Here is an 11955-nt window from a genome sequence, read left to right as displayed (position 1 = left end):
AAATATAGTCCGGCCCCCCACAAGGTCTGAGGGACAGTGGACTGGCCCCCTGCTGGAAAAGTTTGCTGACCCCTGCTATATGGTATCGAAATAGGCATTGAAAGCCATTTGCACATAACAAAATATGTATTTTATCAAAGTAATTGTTGAACTGAAATACACTCAAGGTGTTACATTCAAAAGTGCTATGAAATTCTTTGGTCATTCACTCTCACAACTGCTTTATGAAATTGGTCAATGACTGTTCCATCTCTATGAGCAGTGGAGTTGATGCTGATCCTGTCATAACTGAGGTGGATTAAAATCCAGGCCTTGGTGCAAAACTGTCCATTGCACAATGGCTCTTCTCATAAACCCTGTTCAGACATTCCAACGCACTCAATCGGAAGCCGGTTGGACGTTTGGCTTCTGAAAAACATTAGCAAAGCGGAACACTCACTTCCGGGTTTGCGGCGTTCGGGAGCCAATTTGTTCAGGAGCCAAGCCGTTCAAATACCAAGGTACCACTGTATTACTTTATTTGCTGTTTTTGAGATTGTGAGCCTCTTTGAATATGTACAGAAGGAAGTAAACAAACTGATAGCAACATTAAAAAACCGTAACAATTCAAATACTGTACCTCAGAACATTAAAGTACTGTACTTTGTTCCATTTCTGAGGCATTTCTCTGGGAAGATAAAACAGGCACTTCTTAGCTGTGGCACCCAAAATCTAGATTCATCTCCCAAGAGCAGCATGTCTGGCCCACTTAATAATTGTAATTTAGTAATATTTATTTATTTAAAAGCAGGGGCTGCCCAGAAGACTCCAAGGAGAGGGAAGAGGAGAGGAGGCTGAGGGAACACTCCACAAGGAAGGGTGTTCAAAAAAGGGTGAGAGGCTGCCTGATCTGAAGGCAAAGGGGTGGCATAACTGGGCTCTTGAGCTCCACATGGGTGCCACAGAAAGAATGTAGTTGGTCAGGGGAGCCACAGACTCAAAAAGGTTGAAAACCTTTGTCTTAAACCAAAATTGCTTCTGAAAGAGGAAACTAAACAGTGCCTCTCCAGCTGATCAACAAAAAGATTGCCAAACATTTTTGTATTACAGAATCTCATGATTAAGCTATTTAATTTAGGAACATGGCTTGTGCCATTTTCATACTAGCAAAGGCAATTTGGTTTTTTAATCGAAGTTTTCTTTTAAAGTCCAGCAGGATTTCAGTGAAATAGTCAATTGCTTAATAAAATAAAATGCTTACTGTATTTTACATGCGGACTTCAAAAATAGATAAGTTCTCAGCTTTACAGGTCATCAAGCCAACTCCCTAGAGTCCTGCCGTTTTGTGGCTTAATCCCCCCTCCACATGCATTGTAGCAGTGCAATCCTATGTCTACTCAGGAGCAAACCCTATAGAGTTCACATGGTCTTACTACCAGGTAAGTGCATGTAGGATTGCAGCCATAGACATTTCAGTTGGTTAGCAAAGCGCATAGAGAGACTTCCGTGTTTTGCATTTATTCTCTATATTGCTGCAAGCACTGAAGTACTTTGGTTCAAATATGACAGTTTCTTTAAAAACAAGTATTTGAAGTTGTTTTACAGAATAAGTTACAGAAGACTAATAAAAATGCTTTTTAGTCTTACTAGAAAATTGACACCCGATCTCTCATTAAATGCAGTCTTTCAGCTGTTAGCTTTCAAAGTACCACCCTCTGGGCTGTTGGTATCAAAAAAAAAAAAAGGATTACCTAGTAGAAACTGTGCTGTATTTTGACTGTATTTTTAACATTGCCAACTCTATTAAGATTGGAAAAAGAGAGAATGGACAGACACCCCTAAATACGGTAGGCAGATACATCAGGCCTATATGTGGGTGGCGCTGTGGTCTAAACAACTGAGCCTTGGGCTTGCCGATCAGAAGGTCGGCAGTTTGAATCCCCGCAATGGGGTGAGCTCCCATTGCTTGTTCCCAGCTCCTGCCAACCTAGCAGTTTGAAAGCACGTCAAAGTGCAAGTAGATAAACAGGTACCACTCTGGCGGGAAGGTAAACAGCATTTCTGTGTGCTGCTCTGGTTCGCCAGAAGCGGCTTAGTCATGCTGGCCACATGACCCGGAAAAACTGTCTGCAGACAAATGTCAGCTCCTTCGGCCAGTAAAGCGAGATGAGTGCCGCAACCCGAGTCATTCGCGACTGGACTTAACTGTCAGGGGTCCTTTCCCTTTTTACACCAGGCCCTTGGCATATTTCCTGTGTAGTTTATGTAGCATCCTAACTGTTCCTGCAGGAGGTGTGAGGCAGTGCAAGCTTTCATTTTCTTGCCTTCCATTGACTTCTGTTGAATTAATTTGGTAATATTAACATTTATGATGGTGTTAGTTGCACTAATCTCTAGGTGGGATAAGTGAACGAAAGGTGTTAGGATTGGTTCACCTCATTCCCCACCTCAATATGCCCATTCTCAGCCCTTGGCATGCTTTTTGTCGTTTACACTGGCTTAACTTCTATTGGCACAACCCCGTGGTTCCCAAATCCCACCCCACCCCCAGGACTAGGCAAAAATTGCTGACGGTCTTACTGGACCATTTAATGATTTTTCTGCCTAGTGTAGCAATTGTAATGTGCTGTGCTATATGCTGTATGTTTTTTAATTGTGTTTTTATTGCTTTCCTTATTGTATTTTACAGTAAGACAGTATAATAAAATACAATATGACATAAAAGTGATGGGGTTAGGATTGCACCGTTGGTTTTTTAGGCTGTATAAATATTAGACAATGATTTTATTTTTTTTACTATCCAGTAACATTTGGATGGCTTTTTTTTTTTGCTTTTTTTGCTGTTAGACGTATCTGAAAAGTGACCATCTGATTTTAAAAGCTCCAAGAACAATAAGCCCCAGTAAATGTCAGACTGGAGTACAAATAAAACCTGTATGGAGCCTGAAGTGCTTCTTGTATATAATAAAAAACATCATTTGTCTTTTTATAGCACTTTTCAGTTTGCAGTCTTTATATTTGTACTTCTCATGTATGCAAGGAATAAGCCTAGCAATAATTTTGAGCCAGCTATGATAAAAGTTATTAAACATCTGTAATTAGCAACCTCTGCTCTTAGACACTGCTTACTAGAATTCTGCTTTGAATAAGTTGTCCTGTGGTCGCCTTCATGTGGAAGTAAAGGATTATGATAGAAATTTCCCCAAAATATGATTTTCTAATGTTTATTTTCTCATATTAAAATTGTTGATATTTGTGAAAGAGAAAATAGGATGAATTTAACTTTTATTATGCTTTATTTTTCAGGAAATTTCAAAGCAGTTTGTCTCAACAAAAATCAATATATGTTACCGGTATATACAAATACAAATTTCACATTCAGTACAACTACCACTGCATTCAACATCCAATTATGTGCAAATTCCACAGGTTGATAGCCAAAAACCCCACAACTGTTTCATTTCATTTCCTCTCCATCTCTCACCTGGGGCAGTACAAGCACCCTCTCCCAATCTTTTGACTAGGGAGATTAAACCCATTCCCCTCAACAGACATTTAGGGATTTGAGCTGAGAATCCAACAAACTTGGCACAACTCCATGGACAATTACTGTATAATCAATTAAAAAAAAATCCCTTAAAAGAACAATAATGTCTCCCAAACAACAGTTTGAAACAAGGACAAATTCTTAACAGGACTACATACCATTTGACTATACACCTTATTAGGTATCAACTTACAGTATACATATTATTTTGGTGACTTTTTCACCAGTGTTGTAGTGCAGTGTTTTTCAACCTTTTTTGGGCAAAGGCACACTTGTTTAATGAAAAAAATCACGAGGCACACCACCATTAGAAAATGTTAAAAAATTTAACTCTGTGCCTATATTGACTATATATAAAGTAATTCTCTTGAATTTTTCATTTTTTCCCATGGCACACCAGGCAACATCTCACGGCACACTAGTGTGCCGCGGAACAGTGGTTGAAAAACACTGTTGTAGTGGGTTCAACTGGCTATGTAAAAGCAAGTTCTGAGTGATAATATTTTTGTATGCTATTAGCTGCAGATGTTCTGAAGTCGTTTGCAAGCTTTTGAAGATGCTCTATGCACAATGGAACTAGCATGTTCATATTAAAATATATAATAATTTCACAACTGTCAGAATGAATTTTAGTCAGCTCCATGTAGTTTAATTTAGGTGCTCTATGCAAAAGAAATGCTGTTAATCTGCGGTGACATCCTGTCTCTCCCAATTAAAGAAGAAGAATCATGGCAATATTTGTATTTGTTTTATATTTGTAGGTGTGGGTGTATGTTTTGTTATGAAAATGTCAATAAATTCTTATAAAAAAAAATCCTGTCTCTCCCAATTAATGGGGTTCAAAACAGGGTTCCTGACTGGTGCAAGATCCTGGAAGTTCTTTCTTGTGACCTCGCCTGATTCCAGAAGGTACTGAGGACCACTAGCAACAAGAAGGATTCAGCCTCAGCAATCATGTCAGATTGTTGGAAAGTAGTTCAACATTCCCACCAGTAATTTAAGGAACAATTGTGATTCCAAAAGGACATTTGAGGAAGGTATTTTAATATTAAATCTTGCAGTGCTCAAATTACAGAGTCATCAGTGTGTATTGCATAAGACACTTCAATAGACATTGGGTGTGAATGTAGTGTAGATCCCTTTCCAAGGTTTTTCTGATGCTGTGGTTAGGGCAGTGGTGTAGCACGGGGGAACGGGTGGTGGTGGCCCTGGGTGCAAATTCTGGGGCTGCAACCAGGTCTGGCGAAGACTGCAGAGCAGCAAAGGTCCACAGTGAGCACAGATGAAGGGAGGTGGGCAAGGGGTGACCCCAGCATGTTCGCGAATGTCGGGGGGGATTTGCCCACCAAGGGCCATGTTGGCTGGCTGAGCTCCCCCCTGCGTTGGCAGGCAGGCAGGACAGTGCGACCGCACTTGGGGTCAGTGGTTTGACTGTCAGTGGTTTGCTCTCCCCAGACACTGGCAACCCATGCTACACACTGAGTTAGGGTGGGTGATTTGTATGTGATTTTATGCAGTTTTCAAATTCATTATAGTAATTCAAGGGCAGAGGCATGGAAGGGGCCTCTTGAGGCACAGGCACTGAAGAGCTTTAAAATGAAGAAGAAAAGACAGGTTTCAAGCCTCTCTTCCTGCTTGACTTTGAGTGCAACATCAGTATAATAATAATAATAATAATAATAATAATTTATTATTTATACCCCGCCCATTTGGCCGGGTCTCCCCAGCCACTCTGGGCGGCCTCCAACAAATACCAAAATACAATACAGAGTCACAAATTAAAAACTTCCCTAAACAGGGCTGCCTTTAGGTGTTTTCTGAATGTCAGGTAGTTGTTTATTCCCTTGACTTCTGATGGGAGGGCGTTCCACAGGGCGGGCGCCACTACCGAGAAGGCCCTCTGCCTGGTTCCCTGTAGTTTTGCTTCTCGCAGTGAGGGAACCGCCAGAAGGCCCTCGGCGCTGGATCTCAGTGTCCGGGCTGAATGATGGGGGTGGAGACGCTCCTTCAGGTATACAGGACCGAGGCCGTTTAGGGCTTTAAAGGTCAACACCAACACTTTGAATTGTGCTCGGAAACGTACTGGGAGCCAATGCAGATCTCTCAGGACCGGTGTTATGTGGTCCCGGCGGCCACTCCCAGTCACCAGTCTAGCTGCCGCATTCTGGATTAATTGCAGTTTCCGGGTCACCTTCAAAGGTAGCCCCACGTAGAGCGCATTGCAGTAGTCCAAGCGGGAGATAACCAGAGCATGCACCACTCTGACAAGACAGTCTGCGGGCAGGTAGGGTCTCAGCCTGCGTACCAGATGGAGCTGGTAGACAGCCGCCCTGGACACAGAGTTAACCTGCGCTTCCATGGACAGCTGTGAGTCCAAAATGACTCCCAGGCTGCGCACCTGGTCCTTCAGGGGCACAGTTACCCCATTCAGGACCAGGGAGTCCCCCACACCCGCCCGCCTCCTGTCCCCCAAAAACAGTACTTCTGTCTTGTCAGGATTCAACCTCAATCTGTTAGCCGCCATCCATCCTCCAACAGCCTCCAGGCACTCACACAGGACCTTCACCGCCTTCACTGGTTCTGATTTAAAAGAGAGGTAGAGCTGGGTGTCATCTGCATATTGATGAACACCCAACCCAAACCCCCTGATGATCTCTCCCAGCGGCTTCATATAGATATTAAAAAGCATGGGGGAGAGGACAGAACCCTGAGGCACCCCACAAGTGAGAGCCCAGGGGTCTGAACACTCATCCCCCACCACCACTTTCTGAACACGGCCCAGGAGGAAAGAGCGGAACCACTGTATAACAGTGCCCCCAGCTCCCAACCCCTCTACCCGGTCCAGAAGGATGTTATGGTCGATGGTGTCAAAGGCCGCTGAGAGATCCAGCAGAACCAGGAAACAGCTCTCACCTTTGTCCCTAGCCCGCCGGAGATCATCAACCAGCGCGACCAAGGCAGTTTCAGTCCCATGATGAGGCCTGAATCCTGATTGGAAGGGATCCAAGTGGTCCGCATCTTCCAGGCGTGCTTGGAGTTGTTCAGCAACCACCCGCTCAATCACCTTGCCCAAGAATGGTAAATTTGAGACTGGGCGATAATTGGCCATATTGGCCGGGTCTAGAGATGTTTTTTTAAGAAGCGGTTTAATGACCGCCTCTTTCAGCGGGTCTGGGAAGATTCCCTCGCAGAGGGAAGCATTCACCACCGCGCAGAGCCCATCGCCCAGCCCTTCCCGGCTAGCTTTTATAAGCCAGGATGGGCAGGGATCTAGGAGACAGGTGGTCGGTTTCACTCGTCCAAGCAGCCTGTCCACATCCTCGGAGGTAACAGATTGGAATTGATCCCATGAAACATGACTAGACAGGGCTCTAGCACTCTCCCGCCCCGGCCCTGCTCCCACGGTGGAGTCTACCTCCTTCTGAATCTGAGCGACTTTATCTGCAAAAAACTTTGCAAAAGCATTGCAGGAGATCTTGGGGTCCCTACCAGACCCCGGTGACAAAGGTGGTTCTGCTAGGTTGCGAACCACCTGGAAGAGTCTCCTGCTGCTGTTTTCTGCAGATGCAATAGAAACAGCGAAGAAGGTCCTCTTCGCTGTCGCCATTGCCACTTGGTAGGCTCGAAGTTGAGCTCTAGCCCGTGTCCGGTCTGATTCAGAATGAGTTTTCCGCCACCGGCGCTCTAGCCGTCTCAGCGACTGTTTCATCGCCCTCAGCTCCGGGGAAAACCACGGAGCTGTCCGGGCTCCATGCAATCGGAGAGGACGCTTCGGAGCCAGACAGTCAATAGCCCTGGTTAACTCCGCATTCCAGCGGGCCACCAGGGAATCAACTGAAAGGCCATCAACATGGGATAATGCATCCCCTACCACTCTCTGGAAGCCAAATGGATCCATTAAGTAGCGGGGGCGGACCATCTGAATCTGTCCCACCTCCCTGCAGAGGGGAAGGGTCGCAGAGAAGTCCAGTTGCACCAGGAAGTGATCTGACCATGGCACTTCTTTTGTTTCACTTTTACTTAGTGTCAGATCACCAACATCCATAGAGGTAAACACCAGGTCTAAGGCATGTCCGCGGCTATGAGTTGGACCAGACTTATTCAGGGACAGCCCCATGGAGGCCATGCTTTCCACGAAGTCCCGAGCGGCCCCTTGTAAGGTCGTGTCGGCATGGATGTTAAAATCCCCTAAGACAACCAAACTAGGTGTCTCCAGGAGCATATCCGCCACGACCTGAAGCAGCTCGGGCAGGGAATCCTTGGTGCAGCGGGGAGGTCGGTACACCAAAAGGAATCCTGTACTGCCCCTATTGCCCAACTTCCAGAACATGCACTCAGAAAACTGGGTCTTCCCAATAGGACGCCTGGTGCAAACTAATGACTTCCTAAAAATCACTGCAACCCCCCCTCCCCGCCCAGATGGCCTGGGTTGCTGTGCGTAAGAGAAACCTGGTGGACAAGCAGCGGCAAGGACAGGCCCATCTGCTTCATCCAACCAAGTCTCTGTTACACATGCCAGGTCAAATCCTCCATCCACAATCAAGTCGTGGATGGCATTGGTTTTGTTAATCATTGACCTGGCATTACACAGCAACACTTTCAGGTCATGTGGGTATCCCCTGCTGATTCCAGTATCCATCCGGTCAGGACCAGACCTGGAGGCAGGGATAGTCCTCAGACAACGACTAAACCTGCCTCCTCGGTAATGACATGGTCTGGTCTTAGCGTGACTCCTCCTCCTGCCCATGATCACTGTATCGTTTGTCCTAAATCCTCAGCTGGAATACCCCTTTCTCTGAAGTGAATGTGGACTTAAGATTCATCAGCTCAGTGCCCATAATGGATAATACATGTGATTCTAGAGAGATTGCATGCAGATTTCCCTCAAAAATTCTTCTGCTATCTCCCGTTCCTATTGATACCTCCCTCTTGTGTTGTAGACAATGCTATAAATTGCACACATAGCCTGAAGGTTGGAAATGCAGGGAATTGTGAAAATTCTATTTCCCACTGGCATGAATTCAAGTCACTAACTGCAGACAGTTCTTTAAATTGCTTTCAGAGACGGCTACAGTTCTCAAGTGGGAAGTGTGCGCATGTGTGTAAACGACTACGGCTGTAGGAAGCTAGGGCACAGACTGGATTGCTGATTAAAGTGTCCCAAGGCAGCCTGCTCTGCACTAGCTGCAGTTTCCAAGCAATCCTCCAGAGCTGACAGAGACAAAATAGATAATGTCCCCTGCCCCCACAAAGCTCAAAATCTATTTACTGCTTAATTGCTTTCACTACTCAAGTACTCTTCTAATCTAGGGAACTAGCAATTGAATTCATGCTGTAGATAAACAATTGCCAATTTATAGTATGATAAAATCATAGTGAACTGTAACAGATTTTAGCAACATGGATATCCCACAGTAGCATTTTTAAGCATTACTGTTGAGAGACTCCGTGATAAAGGAGCCATGTAAGGATTTTTGCCAGGCAGACCCATAGCAAATACTATGCACAGCTTAATAAAAAAAAAGATAATAAATGAAGTGGTTTGTAGCTTTCTTTGGAAATACAATCAAGGGGGTGATTTCTTTTTTTAAAATATATTATTTAGACTTGTTTCATCTTTGATGAATTGCAGAGTAATTTTTTTCTTTTGAAATTGTGAAAAATTGTTCTAGAAGACTGATATGGGGGAAGAGAATTATTTTTCACAACAGACCTATGAACTGAAGAAAAGTTTCACGACTGAAATTCCAACTGAGGTTGCAAGTTCTCTGCACAGTTACTTATGAGCAAACAGAAAGGTTCAGTGCATGAGTGAGTAAATTTAAAAACAATATTACAGGTCATGTCTAAATGAGGGTCCTAGCTAGGGTAGCTAACTGATCGGGGGGGGGGGGATCCTGACCTGACTTGTGCCTTTAACAACAGCTTGTTATGCAGAAATAAGCATACAAACATTTCCATACATACATAGAGATACACATACATATTGCCACCTACCAATGTCTGCTAATAAGGGCCCCAGCTTCTAATAGGACCAGATCAAAAGGTGGCAACAGACTGAAGGAAAGAGTGGAATTGCAGACCATTTTTATGGCCTTGTTTTCTTTTAATAAACTCACCATTTGGTGGACATTTCTCTGCTGCAATATTTCAAGTAAGCAAGTGGGGGGGGGGATACTCAGCCCCAGAATCTGTTTTTAGCACCAGGGCTGAGTCCTAGAATATGTAAATTTATAACCACCTCTGAACATAATGTAAAACTATATATTTAGTAGTAGTTTCCCCCTGTATCAGGACCTCTATGGTAGATGTAATGGATTCCCCAAAAGCCTTGAGACCACTTTAGAAACAACCCTGACTGCAATTACATGCATATCTACTCAGAAGTAAGTCCCACTGCGTTCAGTAGGACTTGCTCCCAGGTAAATGGGGACAGGTTTGCAGCCTGAGAGTATTTTCCCCCTATAATATCAACAGCATCCTTATAGAAGATTGTAAACTCAAGCACAATAGTGAAACGAGGGTCGTTTAGATGCTATTAGAATGGCTAACAGCGTTCTTCAGTCTTTACAAAGTTGGTGTTCAACTGCATGATAATTTCTTACATTGGCAAAGCAGTAACACCTTCCTGTTTGTGGAAACTCTTTGCACATAGCTCAAAATGCTTGTTCTCATGGAATGGCTTCATGCCCAGCTCTGTCTGGCAGATACTGAGTTAGTAAATGTTAAAATCCTGTTAGACAACTTGCAGTATTAGTGTTGACTGTCAGGTCAACAGCAGATCTTGAGAAATTCCTTTCTGTTTGACATTTGGACGGAACCCCTTGTATGACATATATTGTAATGCAGGGTGAGTCTCCTCCATTTTCGAAACTGTTGCAGTCAGAAAAGCCATCAGTCATAATTCAGCTGACAAAACACAAGCTTGACATCTGACTATCATCTGTCTGTGTGTGTGTCTGCAAGTTGTGGTTGCCAAGGTATATACAGTAAGAAAACTTAAGCAGGTAGGTAAACCAACACCATTTCCCCAAGCTCACCTGATTCAATTTTCTTTAAAAAATCCAGAAATGCATTGATACTATATAGGGGAACTCAGTGGTAAAGCAACTGTTTTGCATGCAAAATGTCCCAGATTCAATTGCTGGGATTTCCCAGGTAGGCAAAGAGCCCTGTCTGAAATCTTGCAATGCTGCTGCCAGTCAGAATAGGCTATAGTGAGCTAGATTAATCAATGGTCTGATTTTGCGTAGTTTGCCATGTTCCTCATTTCCTCAGTCAAATCTTCGTTTTTGGAGGTTGAATGCATGTTAGATAAGCAATGAAGCTCCTTAACTATTTCAGAAGGGATGCCACAATTGCTATAAAGTTTATTGAAATGTATGTTTTCCATGACTGCAGTTAGAAGAGAGTAGCCTTTATTCATTCATTCATTCATTCATTCATTCATTTATTTAATAAAATTGGTATACTGCCCTTCATTTGTAGATCTCAGGGCGGTTCACTGTATAAAAATACAAGATAAAAAATATACAATCAAAACAATAACTAAATAAACAAATAACCCACAGCCCCTCTGCGCCCTGTCCCTGCCTGGTGTGCAATAACCCTCCCAGCGGTAGCAAGAGCTGGAGAGTGGAGGATACTTTTCACCCTCAGTGCCCTACTCCTGCCCGGTGCGCAAGCATGAGTGCCCACCCGGTGGCAGCAAAGGCTGGAGAGTTCACTCCGCACCTGCCTGGCACACATGCACGGGCACCCACCCTGGGCGCTGGCGACTGGCACTATGCCCCTGGCCAAACCATATGTCACATTGATGTTTCGCCATGTTCTTCAGCTGGCACTCTACTTTTCTGAGGGATCTTTTAATAGTTTCTGCCACAACTGGTAGTGATTTTGGGACTGGTTGATTTGTCTTTCTTTTGGGGAAGTTCATCTAACAACCTTTTGAAATTCCACTCTGCCCACATTGTAGTTCTCTTTTTCATAAGTACCAGTGACACCATCCACACAGTGTTATGCACAATTAAATCTTCTTAATTGTCCAGAATCACAGATCTTCTACTGTCATCATGTGGTGAAAATGTACTTCTTGATGTTCCATATGGCCTCCCCATATGGTTCTTTTCTTTTTTTGCTATTGAAGGCCTTGGCAAAGTCTCAAGTATTTCCTCCTGCAAGGCTTCCCATGCAACATTCTGAAACAGATAGCAACTGTATGGAGAATCCGTTTCCAGCACATGCATCATAATTATTTATGGCAACTCCCATTACTAACTAGTGGTGATTTCATTACTTCTGGGATTGCCCACTGTCCATCAAGTGATACGTATTCTCATTCCTTCTCCACTTCTTCAACACAGTTGTAGCTGACACAGTGCCTGACAGGATTATGGATATTAAGTACCTTTCTATTGCCAATGATAATT

Source organism: Lacerta agilis, chromosome 14 (genome assembly GCF_009819535.1).
Source record: "Lacerta agilis isolate rLacAgi1 chromosome 14, rLacAgi1.pri, whole genome shotgun sequence".
In the NCBI taxonomy this organism is placed as follows: domain Eukaryota; kingdom Metazoa; phylum Chordata; class Lepidosauria; order Squamata; family Lacertidae; genus Lacerta; species Lacerta agilis.
The sequence above is the reverse complement of the archived record's forward strand: the minus strand, read 5'-3'. Positions refer to the sequence as shown.